We start from the raw sequence: 10,512 nt of genomic DNA, 5'->3' as shown, positions 1-10,512 counted from the left end.
TGAGATGTGGGATATTAAACTAATCACAAATCATTAGCAAATATTGATTACTTATATCCTGTCTATAATGACTATTTTCCCTTAAGTCATAGAAGTATCAATAAGAGGATAAAACCATCTTCCGTATTCCTCTACCTTTAAAATTTAGCTTCTCCAAGAATATACTGTTTCATAACATCTATCTAGAAAGCCTAAGTATAATTTACCCATTACCTAATGCATTCATGTATCTAAAGGAAGCTCTCTTTGGCTTTAGCAGCAGTGGAATGGGAAGAAGCTGGGGCCAGGTGCACTACTGACTCTCCATTCTCATTTCCTTCTGATTCTGCCATAGTAGATCTTGATTTTTCTTGTTTACAATTTTTGAGCTTTGGACATCTCTTCTTCCTCTTCCTCTTTCTCTTCCTCTTCCTCCTCCTCCTCCTCCTCTTCGTCCTCCTCCTCCTCTTCTTCTTCTTCTTCTTCTTTTGAGAGGGAGTCTCACTCTGTTGCCCAGGCTGGAGTGCAGTGGCACGATCTCAGCTTACTACAACCTCTGCCTCCCAGGTTCAACCAATTTCTGGCTCATTTTTGTATTTTTTTCAATGGAGACTGGATTTCCCCATGTTGGCCAGGCTAGTCTCAAACTCCTGACCTCAAGTGATCTGCCCACTTTGGCCTCCCAAAGTGCTAGGATTACAGGTGTGAACCACCACTCCGAACTGGACATCTCTTTATTATCAAAGGCCTTGCCACTTACGCACAAGAAGGATGACTGTGCAGTGCTGGGGTCTGTGGTTAACCTGCGCTATTTGGATATCACCAGGGAGGGAAGAAAGAATAGCAGTTTGGAGTCCTCTGGAAACTCTGCCTAAGGACCTAGAACCCAGGCATTCGTTAAGACTTTTTGTGGCATTAGCTCACACCCTTCTAGTTTAAGCTTTTTAAAACATTCTTCTTTTTGTTGTTGTTTTCTATGAGGTTAAAATATCCAGACTTCACCACTGAGGCATTAATGTTTACTCTTTTCTTGATATGAAGTTTAAATGCATTACTATTCTTGAACACACAATATGTATCTTTATGAAGTTATGGGCAAGTTCAGTAACAGCCCTCTCCAAATCTTGGTTTTATTTCCACCCTGTTAGAAGCGATTAAGGCTTCTATGGAGATCTCCCAAATGACTAACATTTTATAACTTTTATTTTCCTTTACATATTTTATTTGTAGTGCCACTTGAACCTAATTCCGTTATAAAGCCAATAAAAGGGGGATGGATTTGGATCTGGGCATACTTGGCTAGAATTAGAGGTTCTAGTCTTAATGTCTATTATATTTTAAACATTAATGAGTTATATTTTTTTTAATCTGGACAAGTCAGTGGCCTAGAAATTCAGGGAATTGTTGGAATTGAAATTTCAGTTCTCTGTTTATCTGTTAAGGGGTTTCTATTGATTTTCAAGGGGAAAAACCTAAGTTAAGATCATAACACTAAATGTAACAATGTCATTTGGGTTCCATTCCATGAGTTGTAGGAGAAAGGAGTTTGCAGTACTTTTTTTTTTTTTTTTTGGTCTAGTTCTATCCTTGGAAGAAGGAGAAAGAGGAGAAAGAGGAGGAGGAGAAGGAGAAGGAGGAGGAGGAGAAGGAAAAGGAGGAGGAGGAGAAGGAGAGGAGGAGGAGGAGGAGGAAGAAGAAGAAGAAGAAGAAGAAGAAGAAGAAGAAGAAGAAGAAGAAGAAGAAGAAGAAGAAGAAGAAGAAGAAGAACAGGAGGAGGAGGAGGAGGGGGGGAGGAGGAAGAGGAGGAGGAGGAAGAAGAGGAGGAGGAGGAGGAGGAGGAGGAGGACAAGAGCAGCAGCTCCATCATACTTGCTCCAACATAGTGAAATGTTACAATAGTCTACCATCTTATTCCTCTCAGTGTTGCTTTTAGAAAACACTGTTGTAAATAAACGAAATAAACGCAAATTCTTTCTCCAAACAAACAAAAAATATTTAAAACTTAAGTAAAATGAAATGGTGTGAAATAGGTGAATGAGCAATTGTCCACATGAATGCATCTGTTCAGGGGTGGGCTCTGGTTAGAGAAGAAAGCAGATGAAAATGCTGGATTCAGAGTGAATCATTTTATGCTCATCTATTAGGTTGGTACAAATGTAATTGCGAGTTTTGCCATTACTTTTAATATGACAAAACCTGTAATTATGTTTGCATAAACCTAATATATTACCTATCTCTTAATTTTCCAGTTTCTCTAACTTTCATCCTCCAGAGGGATAAATAAATGGTCACTTAATGGGAGTCTAGAACCATATACATCATTATAATTTTGATTAAGCTTTACTTAAAATGTGCTTAAGTTTTCAATGTGTGAAGCTTGAGAGTTACAGTTTTATTATTAATTTTTACAATAATATTTTATGGCTAGTACTTTGCCATCAACTTAACATATTTCTACATGTTATATCATTTGAGCCTCAAAACGATCTAGAGAGGTGCATAAAAAGCAGGTACGATGATTTATATTCTAAAAATAGAAAGTTGAGTGTTCATGGTGTTGTGACTTTTCCATCTCCAAGGTCACATGTCTATAAAATAGTGGCCTATGTGTTAGCATTTTAGCATCTTTTCAGTATTACTTGCTCCAGAATTATTAACTTTAGAAGTTTTAAGAACATTTTTTAAAATTCCATTTACTTTTTAAAATTATCCACCCCAACCCCCACCAAAAAAAGAAATTCTCTTTGACCAGTTGGTAATTGAATTCATTACCTGGAACTAACCAGAGAAAAAACAAAACTAAACCAAACCAAACCAAACCAGCTGAAAGAAAAAAAAAAAAGAAAATTGTAACCCTCTTTAACTGAATTGATTTAAGACATAACAAGGGAAATGAAAAAATTGGACTATCCTGACAGATAACTTTGTTTGCCAAACTGCAGGCAGATCAGGATCTAAGAGGCTTACTCTTAAACTCCTGGAAAATAAGAGAATGCTTCCAACTGGAATTTTCTTTTAAATGACTTTTTAAAGTAGGGCACTACAGATCAGTGAGATGGTACAAATACAAAAGTTAATAAAGAGACTATCATTGATTGGACTCTAGGCACACTTACCAACCAACATATCTAACAGAGCTCTATATGTGTTGATAGTCATTGTTCTGACCAATGGTGCAAAAATATTATTTGCCCTCCATAGTTTCAAATGTTCTCTTCCAGTTTATGATAAAACCCACTGAAGTCCATGGGGCTGCAGTATAAACACAGATATATAAACATGCATGCATTAAATGTCTTCACCAGCGACAAAAATGTTAAATCGATTTTATGAGAAGTTGGTTTTCCAGCCACTGAGTGGCTGTAAATGTTAAGTGTTTTTACAGGTTGTTGCTTTCCCAGCTGCTGAGCTGTTTTAAATGTTATCTCTCACACGCACACACATATACACATATCCTTGCTTTGCCAGCTGTTAATCCTCTCTGCACATTTTTATAAAGTTTTTCCCCCTTCTTTTACTTGCTAAATCTATTTATATTTTACTCACATAAGCAAGTGCAAAATTGTCTTGGCATCGTCTAACTTTTATTTTTATTGAATTTTTTTAACTACAAATAAAAATTCCATCCCCGTTTCAGTGCTTTCCAGAGAGTAGGGGCTGTAGTTATAATGAATCCAAGATGAGCATTACGAGTTCATCTCAAAATTTAGATACCACAAAAGCACTCTACTTGCGGTATGCTCAGTGGAAACACTGTTCTTGTGGTATTTCCATTGGAAATATTGTACTTGGTGGTATTTTTCAATGGAAAAACTATTACTGTGGCATTACTGAGTGCTGCAGGAAATGCTGGCTGGAGTCTTCTAACAAATGGCCCACAGAAGAGGGAAGCAAGACAGTTAAGGTAGCCACCAATGGAAGCCAGGAGTGATGATGATGATGATAATATTTTATTTGAGAATTCCAAATTAACCCCAGTTACATTATCTATGAGGAAAGGGAGGAATTCATTTCTAATAAGGAAAAGTTTTGTAAAACCCCTAAGATTAAAATGTGAGTGAGAAACTAGACTGATAGTAGAATAAAAATAATAAAAACAAAAGACAAGTGAGGTCATAAGCCATTTTGGGAGGGGGAAAAGGGAGGGTGCGTTATAACTCTCTCCTAGTGTCTGTTCATAGGATCTAGAAAGTGCTCAAGGAAAAAAGACACTAAGTAAAAGCTCAAAAGAAAAAGACATGATAATTTTCTGAAGGATTTTCCCAATCAAGTTGGAGGCTGGATTGTACTGAAGTAAACCAGCTTAAAATAATTACCTAGCTCTCTAGTCTGTCCTGAGTCTGGCTGGGACTTGGTGCTTTTCTTTATTACCCAGCACTGCTCAACAGGATTCTCTGCTTCTGTTGGGCAGAATTTTCACAATTTCCCACTGATGCCTGGCTTTTTTTTTTTTTTTTTTACATTGACTTTCTGCTCATGATCATCCTCCCTGCTGGGATACCCATCACTTATCTAAATCCCTCCCAGGCTACCTTGAAGGTCAAAGTTCAACTCATCAAATGAAGCCTTTCATGGCTCATCCTTCAGCCTTCATAGATCAACGACTTTAAAAAACTGTCAAATAGAGGTACTTCTCCACACTTCAGCATTTAATGGTGTCTTTATGGTCTGTGCCTTCCAAACAATATTGAAATCAGACACTGTGCTTTTTATTTCTTTGTAATTTACAGCACTGAGAACAGATCTGAACACTGAGTAGATGCTTATTAACTAGTAATTGTTTACCTGAGGTAAAGCAAATATGATACCTTGATTTCTCTGAAACCTCATTGATTGATTATTTTAGCTATAATAGTATAGCTGTTATAACACAAAATCCCCCAAATTGCAGAGCCTAAAACAATAATCACTTATTTCTCATTCATATCACATTTCTGTGTGGGCATTTCTGGTGGAGTGGCTCTTCTCCAAGTAGTGACTCAGGGATCCAGGATCCTTCCATTGTGTGGCTTTACCACATGGCTTCCAAGATTGCCCAGAGGGTGGTCTCTATCCCGGTCATCTGGAAAGGGAAAAAGAGACTAAAGGGCTGTATGTATAATATGTATGTAGAATTGAACTGAAAGTAGTATTTGTGACTCCTGCCCATGTTTTATTGGTCAAAACTCCATCGTATGATGTATTGGGTTGACTTTTATTCCCCCAGGGTCATATGTTGAAGTCCTAACTCCCAGTACTTCAAAACATGACTATACAGTACTTGGAGATAGGGCCTTTAAAGAGGTACTTAAATTAAAATGGAAGTTATTAGGTGGAACCTAATTCAGTATAACTCGCCTCCTGAGAAGAAGAAATTTGGACACAGATGGGTACAGAGGAAAGACCATGTGAAGACATAGGTAGAAGTCAGCCATATACAAGCCAAGGAGAGAGACCTTAAGAAACCAACCAGCCCTTCCACTACCTTGATCTGAGAATTCTAGCCTCCAAAATTGTGAGAAAATAATTTCTCTTCTTAACACAGTATCAGTCTGTGATACTTTGTTATAGCAGCCCCAATGAATTAATACACATGGCAACATTTATCTGCAAGGGAAGCTGGGACATGTAGTCTTGCTGTGTGTCAAGGAATAAAAAGAAACAGGTTTTGCTGAACATTCGGCAATTTCTGCCATAGTGCTAGAACTGGGTAGGGTATTAGGGGTCATCTACTCCAATATTCTCTTTCCTTTCTAAAGATCAAGATAAAGTCCACTAAATGAATTGACTCGTTCAAGAATCCCCTGGATAAGTAGTAACACCTAACTCATGACGGCATTATTTATCTAATTAATGGGATCAAAAATTTGCTAATGATTATTGTCTACCAATGTTCCACCTATCCCCCTACCCTTTAATGAGAGTCACCTAGATTGGCTATGTAATTGTGAGGCCCAATGCAAAATATATATATATATATATATATATATATATATATATATATATATATATATGGAGAGAGAGAGAGAGAGAGAGGGCCTTTGTTAAAATTATTAAGAATTCCAAAAAAAGTGACAGTAGGTCATTAGACCATGAACAGGACCTTTCTAACTATAGGGCTCTGTGTGACTGCACAGGTTGCATGCCCATGAGGCTGGCCCTGGTGCCACATTTACCACCAACACTACCACTACCATGGATCTTGATGGCTTGAAATTGACATTAGAAGGTTGAAGAGATATTTGAAGAGCTAGTCCACCCCCAGTCCATGGTGGGTAGACTATCAATAAGAGGTTGGTGATGCTCAGTCTAAAACATTGGTGTGTAAACATAGATCTGCTTTCTGTCACCAAACTTCTTATGTTAGAATCACGTAGAGGAGTTTTTTGGGGTTTTTTTGTGTTTTTTTTTTGTTTTGTTTTTGTTTTTGTTTTTGTTTTTTGAGACAGAATCTTGCTTTGTTGCCAGGCTGGAGTGCAGTGGCGCCATCTCAGCTCACTACAACCTCCACCTCCCTGGTGCAAGCGATTCTCCTGCCTCAGCCTCCCAAGTAGCTGAGACTACAGGCACGCACCACCATGCCCAGCTAATTTTTGTATTTTTAGTAGAGACAGGGTTTCACCATGTTGGCCAGGATGGTCTCAATCTCTTGACCTCGTGATACACCCACCTCAGCCTCCCAAAGTGCTGAGATTACAGGCGTGAGCCATAGTACCCAGCCATATTTTTATTTTTTAACATATAGAGATTCAAATGAAATTTGTTGGGACACAGGTAAGATATTCTTTTCAAGTGCCTGCAGCTGATTCTGTTGCCCAGGCCAGGTTTGGACAGTACATGTTATAACAACTTGAAATCTTATGAGTCTGTTGACTTTAACCTACCTAACACCCCCCAGTTTGTCATTCCTTACTTTCCTTACTCAGAGAAGGATTTTATTTGTAGATAATATTTCTTTGGATAAGATTTGAGAGTGTTAATAAGTCAAGATTTCCTCCCAAAAGTTCTAGTTTTCAAAATCAATTTTCTGGTGTCCACCTCAATTGTCCCTAACTTCCTTCGGTGGTTCTCTCTGGTGACCTTATGAAAGATGTAGTGTGTTCGTGTTCTGTCTATATTCAGCGTCATCAAGATTATTCTTAGGAAAAGGTCTAGTAAATGTGTTTATAATAAAACATTAAAGACAGATATGAATTGACATAGCAATTCTTGTCAGAATCTTTTCTTTCCAAGCGATAAAAGGATTTAAGTCAAAATAATAAATCTTTCATTGCAGAATTTCAGGTACTGATGAAATTTTAATGCACCAAATGCGTATGTTGTGAAGTTTTTATTTTATTCACTCATTGACTTATTTATATTTTTTAAATATATTTAATTTTAAAAGAGAGATTTCATTATTAAGTAATCCCTACATTTAAGGAAATCTTATTTTTAAAAAGTACGTATACATATTAAAAGAAAATATAGAAAGTGCTGTTCATGTATACTTGTATTTGTTCTATTTTTTAATACCTATCTGTCTATCTCTTATCTATTTTCTATCTATCTATCTCTAGAGAAACCCAGGGAAAGAAGTAATGAATTCTGTCTGAAACCAACAGAAAAGATGTAGACAGTAGGTGTGTGGTTTGAACTGAATCCTAAGGCAGCATGGTATAAATTTTAGTGTAAAACATGGATGTCTACCATTTGTTTAGTAAAATCAGGTTGGGGAAATTACTTAGTTCAGGGTAAACACTCTGGAGTCAGACTGCTGGGGTTTGAACCCAGCTTCATGACTAACTGTATAGCCTGGGGTGATTTATGTAACATCCCTGTTCCTTATTTCTTCATTTATAAAATGAGAATAAAAATAAATAGATCTGACCACATTGGTTTTGTGAGAGGATTAAATAATTAACTCTTGCAAAACATTGAGAACAGGGCTTCTATTACTATTATAAATTTCATTATAACCCAGTTTATTCTCTCTAAGATGAGAATAATAATATATGCCTTTAAGACTGATCTGAGCATCATATTGAATAATGTATGCAAAATGTCTAGCCAGTGTACTCTAAATAGTAATGTGGACTCAGAAAACATTGTTTACTCAATGATTCACTCAAGAGACATTAATGTAAATTACATCTATATAGATTACCTTTTCCTTTTACATAGGTTACCTTTTGTTGATTAATTAACTTTATACAGATTAGTATTTGAGTGCTAGAAAAAGTGGGCATAGATAGCATATTTAGTGTTTTCATGTCCTAGAATTGGTTATTTTGCTTTTCATTCAAATATGTCTTTATGATTACACCAAACATTTCAAATTAGGCTATCTGAATCAGTACACCATGAATAAGTATATAAAAGTATTTCCTGTCTAACTAATAACCTTTGCAGTTTTCAGCTGAAAGATATGATGACAGAAAAATATAATTGCTCATTCAGGCTCTTTTATGTTTTTATATCAATTTTGGGATTTTTTCTAATTCTGTAAAAAAATGATGTTGGTATTTCTATAGAAATTGCATTGAATCTGTGGATTGCTTTGAGCAGTATGATCATTTTAATGAGTGTAAGTTAGTACAGCTTCTATGGAAAACAGTACGGAGATTTCTCCAAGAACTAAAAATATAACTACCATTAGATCCAGCAATCCCACTACTGAGTATCTACCCAAAGGAAAAGACATCATTATATCAAAAAGATACCTGCACTTGTATGTTTATCAAAGCACTATTCACAATAGCAAAGATATGGAATCAGCCTAAGTTTCCGTCAACAGATGACAAATAGCTGTATTAGTCAGGATTCTCTAAAGGGGCAGAACTAATAGGATAGATGAATATATAAAAGGGAGTTTATTAGGAGAATTGACTCACATGATCACAAGGTGAAGTCTCACAATAGGCCATCTGCAAGCTGAGGAGCCAGGAAGCTAGTGCAAGTCCCAAAACTTCATCAGTAGGAAAGCCAATAGTGCAGACTTCAGTCTGTGGCCGAAGACCTGAGAGCCCCTGACAGATCACTGGTATAAGTCCGAGAGTCCAAATGCTGAAGAACTTGGAGTCTGACATTTAAGGGCAGAAAGCATCTACATGGGAGGAAGATGGAGGCCAGAAGACTCAGCCAGTCTAGTCCTTTCAGGTTCCTCTGCCTGCTTGTATCCTAGCCATGCTGGCAGCTGATTAGATGGTGCCCACCCAGATTGAGGATGGGTCTGCCTCTCCCGTTCCACTGACTCAAATGTTAATCTCCTTTGGCAACACCCTCACAGACACACTCAGTAACAATAATTTGCATCCTTCAATCTAATCAAATTGACACTCAATATTAACCATCACAATAGAATAAAACTGAAGATAAAGAAAATGTGGGGCTGGGCATGAGGGCTCATGCCTGTAATCCTAGCAGTTTGGGGGGCCGAGGCAGGAGGATCAATTGAGCTCACAAGTTCAAGACCAAACTAGGCAACATAGTGAGATGTCATCTCACCAAAAAAAAAAAAAAAAATAGCCATATATGGAGGTGCATGTTCTCTCTTGTAAGTGGGGTCTAAATAATGGGTACACATGTACATGGAGTGTGGAATAATAGACACTGGAGACTTGGAAGGGTGGGAGCATGGGAGGGGGGTATGAATGAGGAATTATTTAATGTATACAATGTATATTATTCAGGTGGTGGTTACACTAAAAGCCCAGTCTTCACCACTATGGAATCTATACATGCAACAAAACTGCTCTTATACCCCTTAAATTTATACAAAATTAATGATATGGTTTGGCTGTGTCCCCACCCAAATCTCATCTTGAATTGTAGCTCCCACAATTCCCATGTGTTGTGGGAGGCACCCAGTGGGAGGTAATTGAATCACAGAGGTAGGTCTTTCCCTTGCTAGTCTTGTGATAGCAAATAAGTCTCACGAGATCTGATGCTTTTATAAAGGGGAGTTTCCCTGCACAAGTTCTCTTCTCTTGTCTGCCACCATGTGAGACATGCCTTTCACTTTCCGCTGTGATTGTGGGGCCTCCCCAGCCATGTGGAACTGTGAGTCCATTAAACTCTCTTTTGTACACTTTCTTTTGTAAATTGCCCAGTCTCAGGTGCAAATACATATACACACACACACTCAGAGTGAAGAGGGTCAAGCAATCAAGCAGTTCTATAGCTCTCTTTAGTATGCCTTTTTCAGAATTATTTTTAGTCAGTACTCATGTCTCACATCATTAAAAATATACATACATGTATTTATTAGCCATGTGCGGCAGTGCATGCCTGTAGTCCCAGCTACTTGGGAGGCTGAGGCAGGAGAATTGTTTGAACCCAGGAGGCGGAGGCTGCAGTGAGCCAAGATCATGCCACTACACTCCAGCCTGGGCGACAGAGCAAGACTCTGTCTCAAAAAAAAAAATATATCTATATCTATATATACATTGTACATGCACACACACGTATTTTACGTAGCTTGAAGAGATACATAAAAGTAAAAATAAAGTAAAAACCAAAAAGTAGACAAAGAAAAATTAAAGTGGCAAAATAAGAAAAAGTAAGGGGTTCCAT

This window comes from Nomascus leucogenys, chromosome 14, assembly GCF_006542625.1.
Source record: "Nomascus leucogenys isolate Asia chromosome 14, Asia_NLE_v1, whole genome shotgun sequence".
In the NCBI taxonomy this organism is placed as follows: Eukaryota; Metazoa; Chordata; class Mammalia; order Primates; family Hylobatidae; genus Nomascus; species Nomascus leucogenys.
Note: the sequence above shows the minus strand (reverse complement) of the source record.